Below are 21,701 nucleotides of genomic sequence, written 5' to 3'. Positions count from 1 at the left end.
GGTTGTGGGTTTTACTTGAGTGTAGGTGACATAATAATCTGGTTGTTTTTTGTTATGGTACTGTGCCCAGGGCAAGGGCAAATTGTAGTCCTTGTGAGCAATTGGAATCATCCTTGCTACAAGGCTCCCCCTTAAGTAGAGGCAACCCTCAGCTTTACTGCTGTGCCACTACAGGTTAAGTTGAGCACCAACCAGAAGCAGTCTCTACTGGAAGCTCTCTTAACTAACAAGGAACAACAAGCATTGTTTCAATGCTAGCAACTTATCTATTTCTAATTCATTACATGACTTAACGTTTTAGAGTAGAGTGTGTCTATTTATCCCACCTCCTGTCAATGTGGGAGTCAGCTATGTAATTACTGGGTAAGTTGCATAATTAAAAATGATGCTTTTATAATAAAACAAAGTTTTAATTATACTTACCCAGTAATTACATGATCAGAGCCCTCCCTCCTCCCCGCTGATGGACATAAGCATAAATGGAATGAGCTAATTGGCTGTGTTGTTCCTAACCTTCTCGCTAGGGGGGGCAAGACTGTGTCACCTACACACTTATCGGTGTCGCTACCGCGAATTTTGAATCTATACTGCTGCGAATAACAGAAACTACAGCTATGTAATTACTTGGTAAGTATAATTAAAACTTTGTTTTATTATAAAAACATCATTTTTGTACTGATTTCAGGGTGAAGAATCCATTGTTAGTCTTACGTTTTCATTGTCAGTATCAGATATCCTTTAAAATAAGAAAATCTTCAATTAACTGTATAGTATTTTGTATTTCCTTGGTGTCTATAGATCTAAGATTTACTATATAATATGTTCTTTTTTGATATACATAATCAAGGTTGAAATAGTATGTAACACTTGATGCAGTAAACAAAGTTTTATTGTGGCAGATTTCCATGGAAAGACTCAATATTTTGTCCATTAAATGCATTATTATGAGATGTGGAGATGGAGTAGGCTTATGCATTATTATGAGATGTAGAGATGGAGTAGGCTGAAAATGTTGAACATTATTTAACGCTTATTAATGCATACTTTATTTTCTTTGTGACTAAATTCTACACAGTTTGATTCACTTGACTTACATTTACACCTCCTGGTACATTTACCAGTACACTGACATATTAAGAGCATCTCAGATGGAATCAGGTCTAGAAATCTCTCGGGAACAAGAATGCCACTCGTCTTTCCAACCAAAGTCCCTGGGATCCAAAGTGTTGTTTGGGTTTAGGAGCATGACAGCATTTCTGATCACAAAGAAACATCTGTATATAACCGCAAATCACAGAGGGAGTTGGCGGGAGCTCATTGAAGATTTACCTTTTAAACAGCAGCTGTATTGAAGTTCAAATGTGTCAACCATTGTACATATGTGAGCAAGCACCAGCACAAAGTTTCAAAGAACAGATATCAGCATCAGTCAGTGAATTGGTTTCTCCAAAGTTGATCAAAGTCATGGGTTGGCAGACAAGAGCTGCAAGTTTGGTTCCAATTTTACTCACGGTGTCATCGCCTGAAAGTATATGGACTTTGATAAGGACACTACAAGTATCTTCTCCCAACCTGAAGTGCAGAGTATGCAGTGGTATCTTCTGCTTGTGTTCTGTTCCATACTCATTCCACAACTCTTTCAGACCTTTGGCTTTGAAGGAGGTCATGTACCTCAAGATCATTGCAATGGTATCTGTGTCATTGGATAAGACTACTACTCTATCACACCCTCTCAACACTCCATGATATGTGTGAAATTAGCCTACAGTCTTTGGTAGCTGGAACAAGTGGGTACATCAATGGTGCTTGAAACTGTGCATTAACAGCGCCATCATTCACTACCATTCCACTGACAAGGTTACTTATATCCATTAGGGCAATCTCGTGCAAGAATTTGTAGTTTTTCTTTGTTTTTGGGACTTGCCCAAAACTTTCCCATCTGCTGTGGTAAATGCACTGCTTCAGTCTTTGTGACAACATTGATTGACCCATCAGATTATTCAGTTCGTCGTGCTCTTTCTCCTTCTTTGATTGATGACTCGCAGTAAGAGTCGAATACAAGGTGGGTACATTCTGAGTGGGAGATGTTCCTTGCATAATTGAGGGTATTGTTGATGGCTTGGCTGAAATTCTGAAAGATTGACAAATTTGGATATTGCCTAATTTTCGACATGAAATCGAGGATGACGTGTTTTCATCTGTGTAGGGTTGAATGCGCAATCTTCCAGAGCTAATTTTCTCTCCAATTTCAAGTGCATTTAGCAGCTTTGCAATCACTTCTGAAACCACCATCTGATGTGTAACGATGCATGTAATAGCACTTGTACTGTGGTGAACACAAATGGATTCTGACACTGTGAGATGAAATCCAGCAAATGTAATGATACGTTCATCGAAGACAAGGACCTTTTGACCACAAAGCTCATGGTGAAGTACTGTTGCATCAAGGTGTTCCATCAACCCAGTATTAGTCAGCTGACTAAAGGGTTCGGTGATTTGGTGATTCCCGTAATCTCATGGAACATTTCAAACTCTGCTACTATTGATTCATCTGATCTTTCAACAGTCACATGTCCACTTGGATCTTTCTCACATCTGTTGATGGTTTGTTTGAGTTTCGTCTCGTGAAACAGCACTGAATTTGCCTCCTTCTCTGTCTTGAACCACAAACTGACCCTTCATGAAATGGCAAAATAGCATGGTTTGTTCAACTTCCAAGACTTCCATTCTCTCAAGGTATCATGAAGCATACCTAAGGTAATAGATACATCAAATGCTGTGAAAATCTTCATTGATCCTCTCACCACAGCAATATGGAATGGCCAGTTCCCTTCTCTATCAGATCGGAACTTCTCGGACAATTCCTGGGGGGATGTTATGACCCCAGAGACTGTCTTTCATGTCAACAACTGTGTGTATGAAAGTTGTGTTTAGTTCCTCTGAATTTGATTCCCAGAAAGCTTTCCATTTTAGAAAATTGAGTACTACTTCACCAATGATTAACATGCCTTTAAAAGCAAGAACATAGTAGGAGCCTGCAAGGACTGAATGCAAAACTTTACTCCTCAATCAATCCATCATCAAAGCCTGTACCAACCATGAGACGTCTGGCACAACGCAGGAGTACTTTGCAATAATGGAACATCCACATCATTGGATATATGTCATAGAAAGTGTCAGGTTCGGACATGACCCCTTCTGTCACAATCTGGAAGACCTCCTCATCACTGAAAATAGGTAAAACAGGCTTTTTCAACTGCTGACGAACACTGGAAATTTGTGAGTGCCATGCAGATGGCAACATATTCTGTTACTAGTTTTGGAATCTTGGGAAGAAATCTTACTCTTATCAGAGGGACATTTACCTCGGAAATCAGTGCATGTATACCACTGTAGGTTGGTAGCTCATATGGCACATTTAAAGTTGAATCAAAGATTTGAGAGCGAACAAGTGAGATGACAAACTCAATTTTATTAGCATCTATTGCAGCTTGGTCAGGGCCATACAAACCCAAGTTGCTATTCTCTTGCAAGGCAAAATCTGGTGGAAGTGATGGTCAAACTACACTTAGCATTTAGCATTGTAATTTTTGAACAGCAGAAATTACAATGCATACAAATCTCACTTCATTTCAGCAGCTCTAAACAAATAAGTATGTTTTACCAGCAAGTGTAATACGTACATGTCATGTTAAATAAATTTTTTCCTCTCTATATATGTTTTGTATTTCAGAGGAAATCTGTAACTGAAATTAAAAAATAATGCTAAAAATAGATTTCTCACCCTGAAATCAGTACAAAAATATATTATATACAATACTATATGGCAGTTTGTAGACACACACACTCAGTCTTCAGTCCGTTGGCAGCAGTTTTGAAGTTTGTCTCCCATTGAGGCCTGACCTATAGTTCAGATTGTCTACCCTGGTCAATTTTGTTGGGAAATGGTCTTTTTACTGAAATCCATTGAGAAATTTAGGGTACATTTTGATGTATACGGGGGTCCTGATTCCTCAACTGAAGTCTGCTGTGAACTATTGTGGGCACAATGACAAAGGCTTAAAGATACAAACTAGTGGAATTCTCCCTACCGACTTAATGAAAGTGGTGTGTCCACCCTCAGACAACACCAAGGAACTGAGATCACTGTTTGATTCCAGGGCACAACGCACCTTCATCACACAAGAGGCAGCGGAAGAGTAAACTTAAACGAGACGAACCTGTCCAACTGAGCATCAGTGGGTTCTGGGATACCAAAGCACCTAGAGAATATAGTACGGTCACTGTACTTGTAAGGGTAAACGATGACAGCCTCGTAACTTTAAAGGCTATTGTTGTACCTAAACTACCTCAGAGCGCTAGGCCTCATGGACTGTGTAGGCTAGTCTCTGAACTGAAGAGCAGGAATGTCAACCTAGCTGACCCTAACTTGTCAAGTAGTCAGATTGACCAGGTAAAACTGCTTGTTGGCGTGGATCACTACTTTCACTTCATCCATGCTCCTCAGGCAAATGGAGTAAAGGTGATTGAGTCCTTTGGATATCTGGTCGCTCGTAAACTGCCTAGTAAATGACGCCCCTATCAGTACTCATTCTGTAACTAATGAGACTAGCAGTTGATGAACCTTCCAAAGCTGCTCTAAAGACACCACTTGAGATGTCTGATAGCAAATTTGCTTACCCCATCCAACAGCTTTGGACCCTAGAATCTGACGGATTTGTTTATCAAGATATGTCACCTGAAGATAAATTTGTACTGGAAGAATTCAAGAATTCCATCAATATGGTTGGAGGACGATATAAGGTATCTCTCCCCTGGAAAGTCGATAGGAAACAACTCCCTACCAACTTAGCACTCTCGAGGAAAAGACAACAGTACTATTCACAAACTGAAACAAACTAATAAATATCTGGAAATTTATAACCAGATCATCAAAGAACAACTGTCTCTGGGCTTCATTGAAACAGTACCAGAAGACAGGTTGAACTACGTACATTATTTACCCCATTTACTTGTGATTAAGGATTCAACTACAATACCCATTCGTATTGTGTTTGATGCAAGTACCTGGATGGACAAGTAGGCCCCTAGTCTGAATGATTGCTTATACTCTGGCCCATCCTTGACTGGTCATCTAACAGACTTGTTGAATTTCTTCTTGACCTATTTGTAGTGCCGGCAGACATGAGCAAAGCATTCTTACAAGTAGGTCTCCAACCTAGAGATCGTGATTATACACGGTTCATCTGGCTGAGAGATCCTAACAATGAAAAGGACCTTCAAGCCTATAGGTTTAGATCAGTTCTCTTTGGAGCCACCTGCTCACCTTTTCTACTCCAGTCAACCTTGCTACATCACTGAAACTTACCCCACTTCACCTGAAGTTAGTTTCCTCATGACCAAATTTTATGTGGACAACATAATTAGTTCCTTACCTACAACAGGCACCCTCTCCAGTCTTTACAAAGTTCCAAAGGAAGTTCTGTCAGATGCTGGAATGCCTTTTAAGAGAATGGATCAGTAATGATCCAACTTTAAACTAAATGGTATCACAGGAAGGTGAGGGAACAGCAGAAGGCTCAGATCTTGTCAAAGTTCTAGGACAGTATTGGAACTATACAAGACTGACCACTTAAGCATAAAATCCCCTACCTTTGAGGAAGCTCCACTTACCAAATGGCTACTTTTGAGCAACCTTTCAAAAGTATTTGACCCTCTAGGATTGTTTGCTCACATAATTGTACGAGCCAAAGTTCTTATTTAAAAGGTCAGGAAACTATCTAAATAGTGGGATGATGTTTTGCCGCCAGAACTTCTAGGAGAGTGGTCGAAGATCAAGAAAGACCAGGCTCCATAAACACAATTGAGAATCTTAAAACTAAGAACTCGGGACCTGTAAACTCGTAAAATGTTGAAGTACTACTGAACTCAGAAGCATTACAAATTCTTATTGGCTTCACGCAGATTCAGTACTTCCCAGAGATGCCATACCTTAACAAAAATTCCCATAAAATTCCAACCAGAGTTAAATGCCTAGGCTTGTTCCTGGATGAGAGTGGACTTTTTAGATGCACTGGGAGACTACAAAATGCTGACCACCTTACAAGTACTAGAAGTAAATTTCCTTTGCTTTTACCTCCAAAGTCTTCTTTGACTGGACTTATAGTCATTCATGCACATGAAAAGGTTCTTCATGCAGGTGTTCACGACACAATTTGCAAAGTGAGAGAAGAGTACTGGATACTAAGACTCAGACAGTGTCAAGCAGATAAAATCAAAGAGCCAACCATGTGACCGTCTGGAAGGCCCCACTTTGCGCAGGCCTCCTCCTCCACCTCTACCAGCTTGCAGAGTGAACAGTCTCCGGCCATTTGAGGTGACCAGAGTAGATTTGACTGGACAAATTCTTATTGGCAATCCATACACTAAAGAAATGGACAAGGTTTACATAGTTGTGCTCACTTGTACCTCAACACGAGCTTGTCACCTGTAAGTGGTAAAAGACTTAACCAGCACTGCTTTTCTCAATTCCTTCAGACGATTTACTTCACAAAGATCCTGCCCTTGTCAAATGATTTCTGACAATGCCACTAACTTCAAGACTGGCTCTTCATTGATTCAGTCTTTATATGATGTCACTGACGTACAGTCCACACTGACTAGAGAAAATTGTAAATGGACATTCATGACTCCTAGGGCACCCCATCAAGGAGGCTTCTAGGAGAGGATAGTTGGCAATGTCAAATCAGCCCTAAAAAAGCTATATTCAAGAAGAGGATGAATTCTGAGGAACTTAATACCATTTTCACTGAGACAGAGTGTCGCATTAACAATATGTGGATGCTATGTCTCCAGATACCGTTGATGCCCTTACTCCTTCTCACCTGTGTATGGCTACTGGTTAAACTCTGCCCACTACCATAGACCGGGACTATCTGAGTGACCCAAATTTTGAGCTTGACCACAAATGATGCAATGAGAAGTTCAAGTTTATATCTCAGCTAATACATGCATTCCAGGAACACTGTGAGAGGGAATACTTGCAGTCCCTAAGAGATACACACTATTTCAACAGGGATCTGAGCTGACCATTCCAAACTAGGATTAAAGTAGATGTGCTGTTAGTACGTAACGACACCCCTCATTTGTATGTGAAAATTGGCAAGGGGCTTTCAGCTGATGCCCAGCTCTGATGGACTGGTCAGAGTTGTGAAGTTACAGACCAGAACGGAGAGACAATTAAGTCAGTTGACAAACTTTACCCGCTGGAGGTCTCTAAGCCAGAAGATGTGAATACAGGCAGTCCCCAGGTTAAGATGGGGGTAACGTTCTTGAGACGCGTTGTAAGCTGAAAGTCGTCATAAGCCGGAACATTGTCAAAACTCCTAAGAAAACCTTACTTTTAATGCTTTGGGTGCATTTAAAACTATGTAAACTGCATTCTTATTGCATTTTTCATCAAAAAAACCTTCAAATATTGATTATTTTGCATTTTTGGTGTCATATTTCTTCTGCCAGATCAGCGTTGAAGGCGCCGTAACCCTGGAAATAATTTCTGATTAATATAATTGAAAAGCACCTTAACTTCGCAACGTCGTAAGCCGAACCTGTTGTAACCCGGGGACTGCCTGTATGTACTGTATATGCTGTGGAGCAAAATTTATAAGACAGTCAAAATTCCAAAGGCTATCAAGCAGAAAAGAGACAAAAGAGAAGAGCTGCCACCAACTCAAGGTGATTTTTACAAATTTGATTAATGATGAACCTGTTTAACCAACCTAACAAAACTGTGTTTTGTGTTTTCTCCCCCTGGGAGGATGTTGTAAATTTATTTTGTACATATCATTTTCTAACTTTAGTAGTCACTGCTAAGAGCTATAAATCACTATACTCTATTTTCTTTAGTGAGCGTAGCAACATTTTTAATACTGTATCTTAAATACTTTGATTAATTTTACTTAGCATTTAAAAAGTTGATAGATTGATTTAATAAACAGTTTTAACTGTCCTTTCAAATTAGTTAAGAAATTGATTTAGGGAGTGATAAGAACCATTGACCTGCCATAAGTTTTTTTTCCTTTTTTTTGTGGCTATAGGCCAAGGGCAGGCTGGTTAGGCCTTGTTTAAACAGAGCATGACAGATGCTTGACAACTTGTTTCATTAACTTCAACTTGAGTATAATTTATATAGTGAAGGGTTGTAGAACTTAATAACCTGTAAGATAATTGGTTTGTATGACACCCCTTCCTATTTAGTACCTATCCTAACCCATATCCCTTCCAAATCTTCATCTACAACCAAAATTTGAAGCCGCCATCTGTACTACTCTTGTTGGAACATGTCGGTAAGTAGAAGAAATTTTATCACCATACCCATTCATTTCATGAACATAATTAGAGGTCGCTGGTTTTACTGACTAAATATAGATAGGATTTGTTTCCAGTTGGGGATGAATTAAGATGAGTGTGTCCAAACTAGGCTAATTTTAAGGTAGGTTCGGTATATGGTTCCCATATAGGTTAGGTCACCATGATTACAGGCAGGCGATTCGAGTCAACAGTCATTCGATAGGAAGCAGTTTTGTCAATTAACATTTAACTTACTTAAGACGTAATGCACTGTTTTCCTTACCTTAGTTAATTTTTGAGACCTTTTTACGTAGTTAGGCTGTTCTAATATTGGAGTTTATGAGAATTAATTGTGCATAGACTTAGATTGAACAATTTTACATGGGTTTACATAACTACATGGGTGTAATACCTAGAACATTTAGCCAAAATTAGGTCTGTCTCTATACTTACCATTACTATTTGTGATTACCTTAGCTTTACTTTAACGGGGTCGAAATTTAATATAATTCCTTGGCTTAACTGAACTTCCCTGGAAATCTTATGGCATTGGTTTAATTTACTCAAAGTCTCCATTAGTTTAATTGAACTTAATTAATTACTCTTACCTGATTTAATTAGCCTACTTAAACTTGCAAAGCAAGTTTTTAAACCTTTAGACTTTCTGACAAGTCTGAAAACACGTTACAATATGCAAGGAAGAATTTTTGCCTAACGGCCTGTTTCATACAATTTACCTTATTACCAGAGAACATTCAGTGGAAGGAATTACCCTTGTAATTTTGTAGTGTATATTCTTTCAATCTTCCTACTGAGTGCAACAAATTTTCCACATAAAGTTTTTGGTTCACCTTTGTTCTCTTCCATTTTTCTCGGATAACCAATGGCGTCTGATAAAGATCAAGTATGATATTGAAATTTACCACAGTATACTCCAAGTTTGGTTTTATTGTAAGCAGCTTGTTTTCTGTGTGGTATAGTAGCCTACTTTCTTCACCAGTAATCCTTTTCTTTTGAAAGGTGGTAGTTCTAGAAAAACAAGTCTTCTCATTACTTCTGAATCAACAACTGTGCAGAAATCTATCCAGACATCAACTGTTTTGTGCACCTTCCAGGCACATTTATCAGAAACATACTAACGCCCCTAACATATTGTCACATACTCAAGAACCATGCACACACGCTCTCCATTCTCAACCTAAATTCTAACAATTCCGCCTCACAGTCAACATATCACTTTCTCAGTTGTTCTCTAAAAACTTCCTCTTCCATGCTTTCTACGTGACAAGTTACCTTAGAACACTTAGATCCAATTATTCCTCCGTGCTCAGTTAAACTGCATCTTCATCCTTTCTATAGATTTCCATTTCTTCAGCTTTCTTTTTCTTTTATAAGTGTTCGTATTAACCGAGCTACAACCCTCAATTGGAAAAGAAGGATGCTACAGGACAGTTGGTCCTGATGAATAAAAAAACAAGCATTTGCTTAAAGCAAAAGGTAGCAGAACTCGTGGGTTCATGAACTTTTGTAACCTCCCATGTAGCAAATGCACAGGTTTCAACTGTACACTGGGGTCCCTCGATAGTGTGGCTGCTGGTAGGGCAGCAAGGCACAAGTTTATACTTTCCTGCCATACATAACCTCCTTTGCAAAGAGGGGGAGTGGTTGGTGGTCTCACACAGCTGGAGCTTGTGGCAGTCTTAAGCAATGTTTTGCTGGTTATAGAGTTGGAGTTATATGGAGGGTGTTGGTACCTCATCTATTCATTTCAGCTGGTTGACCAAGTCAATCTCCACAAGTAGAATGTGGCATACTGGTACCGTGTGGAGTGATTACTGCTTTGGGAACTGTGTGTAATGGTGATGCTCATTTCCAGGGTCTGGTACACGAACTATAGACCCCTGTTAATTGTTCTATGGGGTTGCATGTCTGCTTTTTCTGGTAGATCCTGTCAAATTTTTTTGGGGGGATAGGCAACTGATGATTGATCTCATCCTTGCAGCTTTGCAAAGGATGATTATCTATCAATGAAGATGGAGATAGGCATTTACTCAGCCTTTGTCACCATCATTGTAATTACTTGTAATTATAAGGAATTCAGGATGTTCTATTGCACATAGAATATACTGACCTCCCATAGGAGGGTTGGACCTTGTGCTCATCAGCATTTTCTCTCTCTCTCTCTCTCTCTCTCTCTCTCTCTCTCTCTGCGTAGTGTGGTCTTATAATTCTTTTACATAATGTCCTTACAGTTGTATGAACTTAGATTTCAAGTAGATTTTTAGTCATGTGCTGACAATAACAATGGACCAAAACCCAGTCAGTGTCTTCAGCCATCTCAATGAAGGTGACAATCGCTATCACCATTTGGTGCTAATAAAGCATGGAATAAAAAGAATCACACCTGCAGAAATGGAAATTTTTAGACCCTCCTTATTTTCAAGTACAGACAATTTCCCTAGCTAAACATGAGAGAGATGAACATGGTTAACTCATCGGTCTCCTGCCGCGTCACTGTTACAGAGGATCCCCAGTAGTACTTCGTACTTCGAACTTAATCTGTTCCAGAAGACTGTTCGAAGTACGATTTGTTCGAAATACGAAACAAATATCCCCATAAGAAATAAAGAGAATCAGGATCATTCATTCCAGTCAACCCAAAAAGTCCTCCTTTTCACATTTTTTTCTATTATTAATGTGTTCAAAAGTTAAATTAAGAGTGTAAAGTAATGAAATAGTACATTATATGAAGTAAAATTTTCTAAATTTTATTTTTTATGTATGATTTACGAACTGTTTGGTAAAAATGGCGCTGTCCGGCTGTGGGATGGAGGGGGGAGAGATGGGAACCCTTTGAGCAAACTGAATTGGTTGCAGTATGCAAAGGTTGATAACAAAATCAATTTTATTCACATATTAGGTACAAAGACAATCAAAAGGAATGGATAGTGTGTGTGTCCAATTGTGTCACAGGGAAAGAGAGAGAGAGAGAGAGTAATCAGCGTGTTTACACTTGGATCTTAGTGCACGAAAGATAATTATCCCACAATACATCAACTTACTGTTGGCAAATGGCAGACTTTTAAAACAAACATGAGGATTTGGCAAAGAAATAAGTATTAAGAATGCAAGAAAAGGTAAGAGAGATAAAATTACTTTTCACAAGGAAGCCGTTTCAACAAACAATCGAAGGCATGCAGAATCTGAAAGTGGTGCCAGTTTGTTTATCACAGAGCTGAGTTACTTTTACAGTAGTAAAATATCGTAACAAGCATTTGTCACTAGATTGGTATTTTACAGTAACAAAAATAAAAGTGATTTGGGCAAATCGAGTGTAAGTGAAAAGAAATGGGCGAATAATCATACTAGATCAGCTGGTAAGTCAATGGGAAGCAGAGCATTCTCTCTCTCTCTCTCTCTCTCTCTCTCTCTCTCTCTCTCTCTCTCTCTCTCTCTCTCTCTCTCTCTCTCTCTCTCTCTCAGCGCACCAAACACTGACTCGAGCAAGCTTTTTTTTTCTTTTTACTTATTGCATTTGTTTTCATGTTGTATCATTGTTAAATTTGTGAAATAACATTTTATTTTTTATGTGAATGGTACTGCTTTTACGTACATATTACAGTAAGGATTTTACTGTCTCTTCTCTCCTTAACAATACCACAACGCACGATAACTTATAATCATTCATTCCTTATTCCTCAAAAATATAAACGCTCCCTCCCTCTACCTCAAGTTAGCTGTGTATCACCGCAGTGACGAATTATTTTTTTTAATCATTTGTGCTAAATTTGATTGTGAAAAGCTTTGTTCTTTCATTTACTATTTTGTTAATATTGTTCAGCTAGACCGTCTCACTCGGTGCATCAAAAACTGGCTCAATAAAGACTTTCTTTTCTTCTGTAGTGCATTTGTTTGTTTTCATATTTTATCATTACGTTAAATTTATTGGGAAATTCCTTTTTTTATGTGAATTGTTATTGCTTTTACATACATACAGTAATATTTTAACTCTTCTCTCCTCAACAATATCAACCCTCCCTCGTTCAGTCTCGAGTCAGCTGGGCGTGACGTCACCGCAGTTACGTACGATTTTATACATCTTTTATGCTAAATGTTATATTGAAAGCAATATTCCATATTAAATGCTTTATACTTTTCTTGTGTCAAATATTGTTTCAATTAAACTCTATACTATTGTAAATGAAAAACATTTAATACAGTTTAACTTGTAAGAACCAGTAGGCCGTCGAATACAAGTATGAAACTAGATGATCAGCCAGTTCGAAGTATGAACATTTGTTCAACAGACAACACAGTTTTCTCAAAAATTTTGTTTTAAAAACGGAAAGTTCAACATAAGAAACGTTCGACAAACGAGGTACCACTAATGGAACATATGTGCTGCTGCATAGTTCTCCTGTTTAAAACCCCCCAGAAAGACCCCATTAGATATTGCAAAGTGTAGCTATTTAATGTACCTGAATGGTTTTGACTTTTGGAATTTGCCAAGTTTATCCAAGAATGAGGGGTTTCATTAAGTTAGTATATTTATATCTTATTGGCTATTAATTCTTGGAGTACGTATAGTGTATCTTATTGATTAATAATTGTTTATACATAATCATCCACAACCTGCCGTCACATCTTTTTATAACAGGCAAGGACTATAGGGTATGTCAGTTGATGACATTGCACTGTGGGTGTTTTGACAAATGTATTTATATCATCATCATTTCATCAACAAAGTGTTATTTGTTAGTTCTGTTTGCTTGTCACAATTCTTTAGTTTCACATGTCAAATCCCCTATGGCATTGTATATATTTTTTAAATTGGATGCACTATTATTAAGGTCTGATTAGTTTTATAGTATATTGCAAATGATTGCCTATTGCTAAGAACATGTAGTAGTATGGCAAAGTACTAAAATTAAGAATGATCTTATCATATGTGATTTTGATATGGATATGAATTGCTGTTACAAAAGTTTGTTACTGGTTCTTATGGATTTACTGGCTACTATGTAAATTTTGATTTACCATGTTGCCATGGGACTATAGCCTTATATTGCTTGAAGTCTACCCACAATCCACTAAATTCATTTGGGATTGTCAGGATAGGGCATTTTCTTTTATTATTTTCTGATTCACCTATGTGACATTTTATGATTATTATTCAGTAATAATAATTGTAAGTAGACTGATCATCATGTACAAGTGCATAAAGTTCATAAATAAAATATTTGTATCATCCACATTCAGTTATGGTCAGTTCGATGGGGCTCTTTTCTGTTGGATGGCAATGCATTTTTTTTTCTTTCTCTTTTTAATAGGTTTGAGATGTGTGTGATTTATATAATTTGCAGTTGGGATTAACCTAGTATACTGTGTTTCCATCATATAATATATTATATTTAACCTTCTTCACCGGGGAATGGTCAGCGTTGGGAAAGTTTTATTTCCCACTTTTGGGTTTGGTATTTTAGTTAGAAGCACCAAGATTCTGAGCCTGGATTCTTGTCTTTTATTTTAACTCGTTAGTTTTAGTTCTTTTCCTTTATACATGAATTTTGTAGTTATTTTGGCAACTGAAATGGTGTAATTTCATCATTTATTTTGGATTTTGTATAAAAATACAAACGTGTGCATGGAGGACATGGGATTGGGGAGAGAAACCCAGAAGGAGAGAGTATAGTAGACTTTGCTGTGTCCTTTGATATGGCAATAGTGAACACATTCTTCAAAAAGAAGAGGGAGCACTTGATAACATACAGGAGTGGCGGTAGATGCACACAAATAGATTACCTCCTTTACAATAGATCAAGGCTGGTGGAAGTTAGGAATTGTAAAGTTATCCCAGGTGACCACGTGGCCCCCCAACATAGGCTCCTTTGTATGGATTTAAAGATGAAAAGAGAAAAGAAAATGAAAAAGAATGGGGTAAAGAAAATCAAGTGGTATAAATGTTAGGGAGGGATAATGATAAGAAGAGAGGAGTTCAGGAGAAGAGTGCTGGGAGAGGTTGATCTGGGAATTGAAGATGTGGGAGAATGGTGGAGGCATAATGCATCAGTGATTAGAAGACATGGAAAGGAGATACTAGGGGAAACATCTGGAATAGTATGGGAGGAAAAGGAGAGCTGGTGGTGGGAAGAAGAGGTGGGGGAAGTGGTGAAAGGTAAAAGGGAGGAAAAAGAAGAGATTTGAAAGAGTCACAGCTGCAGGAGGACAGAGAAAGATTAAGAGAAAGAAACAAAGAAGTAAAAAAGGGTGGTAGCTCAAGCTAAGGCAAGGGCATATGAAGAGGTTTATAATGAACTGGAAACCAAGGAAGGGTTGAGTAAGATGCTCAAACTGTCAAAAGTAAGAAATAAAAGAGCAAAGGACATCACCCATATTAAGCAAATGAAAGATAGGAATGGTACTGTCGTAAAAAAGGAAGAAGACATCCTGAAAAGATGGAAAGAGTATTTCGAACAACTGCTAAATGAAGAAAATGAAAGACTTGTAAGAGAGGATGGACAAGCAAACATGGGAATGGTAATGGGGATATCTAGGGATGAAGTGATACGAGCCTTAAAAAGAATGAGAAATGGGAAGGCAACAGGACCTGACTTAATCCCAGTCGAAGTTTGGAAAGCCTTAGGAGAGGAAGGGGTAGACATCTTGTATGATCTGATGGTAAAAATATTCGAACAGGAAAGATACCAGAAGAAGAATGGCGGGAAAGCATATTGATACCCATATTTAAAGGTAAAGGTGATGTCCAGGAATGCAGTAATTATAGAGGTATAAAACTAATGTCTCACACGTTGAAGATTTTGGAAAGAATCATAGATAGCAGGCTGAGAGAGGAAGTTAGAATAGGGAAGGAACAGTTAGGATTTATGAAGGGAAGCAGCACAACGGATGGAATATTTTGCATAAGGCAGCTAATGGAGAAATTCAGAGAAAAACAACGAGACCTGCATCTGGTATTCATAGACCTTGAAAAGGCCTATGACAGAGTGCCAAGGCAAGAAATATGGAGATGTTTGAGGGAGAAGATGGTGCCGGAAAAGTATGTCAGAATTATTCAGGAGATGTACAGGAATGTGTATACTAGAGTGAGGAGTAGTGTTGGTGAGACGGATGGATTGAGATAGGAGTTGGATTACACCAGGGGTCAGCACTTAGCCCATTCATCTTCAACATCGTGATGGATGTAATGACCAGGGATGTTAGAGAAGCAGTGCCATGGTGCATATTATACGCGGATGACATTGTGTTGTGTTCAGAGGGGAAGGAGGAGTTGGAGGGAGGTTGGAGAGGTGGAGAGCAGCACTTGAGGAGAGAGGAATGAGAATAAGCAGATCAAAAACCGAATATATGTGTTCTAGTATTACTGAGGACGGTGGAAGTAGCATAAGATTGGGTGGGGAAGAAATAAAGAAAGTACAGAAGTTCAAGTACTTAGGGTCCGTATTAGAGGATAGCGGAAGCATGGACCAAGAGGTGAGACACCGAATTCAGGCAGGATGGAATAACTGGAGGTCTGCATCAGGGGTACTCTGTGCAAGAAGGTCCCCCTGAAATTGAAAGGAAAGTTCCATAGGACGGTGGTCAGACCAGCAATGTTATATGGAACAGAAACGGCAAGTATGAGGAAAACAGAGGAGAAAAAGATGGATGTAGCAGAAATGAGAATGTTGAGATGGATGTCGGGAGTAACAAGGGAAGATAGGATTAGAAATGAGTATATAAGAGGATCAACAAAGGTAGCTGAAATATCAAAGAAAATACAGGAAGGAGGGCTTCGATGGTATGGACACCTGTTACGAAGGGAGGAACGTCATGTTGGAAGACATACGATGGAAATGGAAGTGCAGGGTAGAAGGAAGAAGGGAAGACCAAGAAAGAGATGGCGGGATTGTGTAAGGGAAGATATGGAATTGAAAGGTATAAATGAGAACGAGGCACAAGACAGAAATCGATGGAGACGACTCATTCGTAATGGCGACCCCATATAAAAATGGGTTTAAGCTAGGAAGAAGAAGATTTTGGATTTTGTATAAACTTGGATTTCACATAGGGGTTCTGTCAATATTATTTAAAGTCTTGTTGGATGATTAATTACCCATTTATTTTGGTATACTACTTCAATTATGTATAAGGGCTTACCTGTTTTGGTCTGGGAATTGGACTTTAGAGGAAACTTTGTCTACTGAACATAATCTTTTGCTGCATCAAATTAAATCTTATTCTTGCTAGGAATGTATTCTTTAAAATTTACTCATCCATAATATTAGAGTGAGTTTAGTGATAACTTTTTATCAGTTAGCTCACCTTCATTGTAAGGTTTTATTATAATTAGGTTAGTTTAACTGGGTGGTTTGAAACACAACTCTCACAGGATTGGCAGCTCTGAAAATTTTATGGATGGATAAGTTAAAAGGGATAAGTAAAAAAAAAAAAAAATTCATAGCAATGCCCATGGGCATTTGAATAACTGACAATTTGTTTTCCATCCCAGTGATTTCTCCTGCAGGATATCGCTTACGCAGAATTTTGAATTCCTAATGTTGATAATGGATTGTTGTGTGTTTCTATAAAGTATCTTGACAATGGATTGTGTGTTTCTATAAAGTAATTACTAGGAATCTTGACTAGTTTTTTGCCACAAAGATGAAATAAAAAGAGTTTAAGTTTGGTCTTATCTGAATTTTTCTTTTTGCAAACGTTATAGTTTACTATAAGAAGTGCTGTTATTGTAGGTTTTCTGGGGGAGCAGTGGGGAAAAAAAAAATGCTTACAGTAGGTAATTTCTGAGCTAAGGTCATCAGAGTTTTGGGACTTGTATACTTGTCACTAGACTAATTATTTTGTTTTTCCAGGTATTTTCAATGCCTAACATGAAACTACACAAGAGGCATGAATGACCCCCCTCTTCTGCTCTTGGGTATGTATGTACTTTAATATATGTAATACTTGTAGTGCCTTGAGGTTGTTAGTCTGTTGAGATCAAACCAGCACCAAAAACAGAGCTTGAAACTGGATTTTCACATAATATAACCATGTCAGCTACTCTTAATTGCATGGATTGGGGGCCAAGGATCATATTCATAACTTTGCAGGTTATTATTACTACTCTTATTAGGGTTTTAATCAACCCACTGAACAGTTACAATGAATATTATAAAGCAAATGTTTGTCTTTAATGCTAAATTTAAATGATTTCCAGTAACAATTTACTGTTCATTTAGAAATTAAAATAATTTTAATTAATATAGTAACTAAATTACCAAAAACAGGATGAAGGTTCAGACAAAATAATAATTTCTTTTCAAACCTAGATGCTGTTGTCTGATGCTTGTGCTTTCACATATGTATAACTTTCAATGTTTGCATACAGGGACTGGGTCTTGCAGACTGTTAGTCAGATTTTCATGGGTCAAGCAAGTGTGACCAATTTGAAGATGAGATTATCAAAAGATCAATCTTGATAGGGTGAAGTGCAGAAAAAGGAGTTTGTAAAAGGTAATGAAGCCTAGTTAATACAGTTTAGAAACACTACTTGGGGAAACATAGCGATTCTGTTTAAGTGGTTGTTCTCTGAAGTGGGCCCCCCCCCCCCTCCCATGGCAAAATGGTAGGATTCTAGGGGATAGTGAGGTGTAGCTAGTCAGAGAAGTGGCAGATGTGAAAGTAGTGGGATGAAGACCTGTATTAAGATCCAGAAAATGTGTTAGAACGAAGAGCTAGATCAGAAGGGAACTCAATCAAGAAGTGTTTCAGACTGAGTTATCAGTATTATTAGATAATTTAAGAAGACTTGAAAGAACTCAACTTCACATCTTAACTGTAAAGGATAAATTTGATGTTGCATACAATGATTTCACTGGAATGCAAAATAGTGAAATATAACTTAAACACACCTGTCTGTATAAAACCTCTAAATGATAGATTCAGCTTCAGTCAGAGTAATGAAAGAGTTTTATCCATTAGCCAAACTGGGAGTTCTTCGGATGACAGCAGTCTCACTATTTAGCAACCAATTGCTTAACTAGTATATATTGCATTTATTCATCATAAGATACTATTAAACACATTTATTACACTAATTATACAAATAGTAACTAGTGTAGCCTTTCATAATGGTACATTGGTTTATGGACATCTTGGTTGCTTTTTATTTTTAATTATAAAGTGTGTGTATGCATATTTACCAGCACTATTTGCGCCTATCCTAGTAAGTGACAAGTACAGATATGTTTAACTTAGATATTCTTCATACATCACCAACAGCAAGGTTTTATACTGATTCTGATAAAGTATTTTACTTTATTGGAGTGTTACTATGTGTACTGATATTTTTTTAATGTTGTAAGTTTAACAAAATCTTTATTTCTGGCTTTATCTGTAATTTGCACAGTATTGTGTTCAACAGTATAAGAGCAGTCATATCAAAACTACACTGGAAAAAATAAAGACTTAAATTTTTATTTTCCAGTCTTTTAGGTATGAGTATGCTTCAGCATGAGCCAGAATCCTTCATGGGAACTTAGTAACTGGAGGTGGGAGGGTGATTGGGTGAAACCAACATTCAGTTACCATCACAAAGCACCTTTTCCTTTGGTATTAGGTACAAAGTGGGGTTGGTTGAGGTGGAATTAAGATAATAGGCTCTGGTTTGAATAATAAAGAAAAATATGTTTAATAAATTTATTTGTTCCTACAGGGATACAAACCATGAGTTTATGAAGATCACTCCTTAGGTGGAAGGTCGTCTCTCAACTGAATCCCAAGCTCAGTTTCTATCCAAGAATGTATTCAGTCATAGAAGTGAGCAGAGAGCATGACTCCTGTAACTTATTTGGTTTGTAATAGGATTGATAGTGATAACACCCTGAGCCAACCTATTTGGTTTGTAATAGGAATGATAGTGATAACACCCTGAGCCTTAATACATGTCTGAAATCTTGCTCTTGTAGGAGAAACCAAGTGTGGCCCATACAATATGTTACAAAAGTCGTAAGGTAGCTAAAGTTTGGACAGAAAAAATTAATGGTTTCATATGATAAGTGGAGTGTCGCATTGATAAACCAAGGCTCTTAAGACTGGCTGCTCAATTGTGTAGCTTACCTCCATCCACACTTGATCCAGCTGCTGCCTAACAGAGGAAAAGATAGAAAAACCAGTCACCTAACCATTCTACCCAATGCCCAATGAAGTACCTTAGTCAGGATACTATCTGAGAGGAGCTTGAGTGACTTCACAATCTTGGAGCAGACAACAGGTCGCAAGTAGAAGGAATCTTGGGACTCGGGCACATCCCTTACGTAGAATGAGGTAGATAGTCTGACACCTCCAGACGCCTGCTTTCATTACCTGTGCAACTGTATTACTCGGAAAACATTAGAAAAGAAAGAATTTTCATGGAAACCACCTACTTGACAGTATACTAACAGAGGAGCTGACACTGGAGTAAGAGGTTAGCTCCTTTTAAGGTAGTACATTGTGGCTCGCACTAGGCATGTCAGAAACTAGGCCAGATCACCACCACCAAGTCCCTGAGAGAGGTAACCGAGAAGCTCTCTTATCTTTCATCAGAAATTGATGGGGTTTGAGTTCATGCCACAAACTTAGGAATGAACAAGAACAAGCATGTCAAAAATTGATGGGGTTAGAGTTCATGCCACAACCCCAAGAATGAACAAGAACAAGCAAGATTCCCTATCCTTTTGAGTGATGGGCAAGATTGGAAAGGCCAAATAACTCACTAATATGGTTTGTCAAGGCTAAGGCTAGCAGGAAGACAGTCTGAGTGTGAGAACTTGGCCCAAAGCCTCATCAAGAGCAACATGTAATCGAAGCATGCCCCAGGACCTACCAGATTCAGACCCAATTTGATATCTCATCAATGAGCGACTTGATGGCAGAAAGATCAGACTATGCAAATGTTTGTCATATCGCAAGCTTAATTTTGAAGGTTTTCAAATAATAAGATGCAAACTGTCTCATTGTGCCTCGCCCAGCTGACTTCATTTTGTGTTACAATTTTAACACATTTCCAGTCTAATCTGAATGTGTGATGTTTATTAGTCTATTGTATATTATTGTTGCTATGTGATATAGAATTGGATATTCTAAAACAGCTCTCGATATGATCTCTTTTGTGTCATTTAAAAAATTAATATTAATTATTGTTGCCATTTGTTTTGAATACAGTTCTTTTTAATTTACTTTTTCCTTTTTAGGAAATGTAACTTGTGAAATGAGTTTATGTATTTGGACTGTTGTGTAATTTCATAATATTGTATTTGATGTTTCTGTGGAGAATGGTCAATAAAAATCTATCTATCTATCTATCTATCTATATCACCAAAATTAGGTAACAGAGGACAAATCATGTCCCACTTTGGAGGCCAAAGCTCATCAAGAGCATGGATAACTCCACCAAAGCTGAAAGATCCATACCCTCTGGTCTTGAAGACCTAGCTTAGGCAGAGCAATAGCTTTGATCTAAGAGAGAGGGAGGAGCTTATCTCAGCGAGAAAGTCTGCGGTTTCTGAATAAAAGCTAACTGGAGAAATCCCCCTTCCATGACACCAGTCACAAAATGGCCCACTCTCCATGGAAAGAAAATAGATGTGGATCTTAATTAGTTTGACATCTTTGCAGTCCTACAAGAAAGGCCTTTCCCCTCACAGTAGATGCAGGATATCCAAGCATGTCGCTGGAAGGTGTGTACCACCTAATGATACCACTGCACATGTGACTGAAAGGAGTCTCCCAAATGGAAAGCTCCCCGACACCTTGACAGAGAGCGCCAGCAGATCAGCAAAAATTGCTTGGGCCAACATAGGGCTGTTGGGTCATTTAGTCTAGTGTGATCAGCAGTATGTTAGTTACCCAAGCAGATCCGATTAAATGAAGTGTACACATCAAGATTGTCCCAGGAGTGTTAGAAAGCATCTTTAAAAGCACACCAAGAATCTGGCAAAGCTTTTCTGTCACATAAGGGTGTAAGGACCACTTTTGTCTATTTACTACATACCCCTGGCAGCTGTGCTGGCCTGCCAACAAGCCTATATGTACTGGTTTGTACCTGACTGTCAGTTCTACAGCATGGGCAAACTGCCCACTTATGCATCTGCTACCAAGTGGGAGGTGAAGAGCAACCAGCCCCCACTGTTTATTGACATATGCCACTACAAGCATGTTGCTCATCAACACTACATAAAGTGACCCATCACATGCTCAAAAGGTTTGTTCTTTGAACAAACAGAAATATACATCCTGCTAAGGTGTGTGCCCCAACCCTGATTTGATGCTTCCATCAACAGGAACATCTTTAGAGATGGAGAACTCAAGGG

The 21,701-nt window shown here is 38.3% G+C and overlaps 1 long non-coding RNA gene across 1 annotated transcript; it reads left to right on the top strand.

The window, feature by feature from the left end:
• The first annotated feature begins 483 nt into the window (after positions 1-483).
• On the top strand, positions 484-20,887 carry LOC135217189 (uncharacterized). Its single transcript, XR_010315076.1, has 3 exons — positions 484-8,345; positions 17,220-17,284; positions 19,064-20,887. It is a non-coding gene; the product is annotated as an uncharacterized LOC135217189 (long non-coding RNA).
• Positions 20,888-21,701: the final 814 nt, after the last annotated feature.

The sequence above is a fragment of the Macrobrachium nipponense genome, chromosome 7 (assembly GCF_015104395.2).
Source record: "Macrobrachium nipponense isolate FS-2020 chromosome 7, ASM1510439v2, whole genome shotgun sequence".
Lineage (NCBI taxonomy): Eukaryota > Metazoa > Arthropoda > Malacostraca > Decapoda > Palaemonidae > Macrobrachium > Macrobrachium nipponense.
This window is presented reverse-complemented; position numbering and strand designations above follow the sequence as displayed.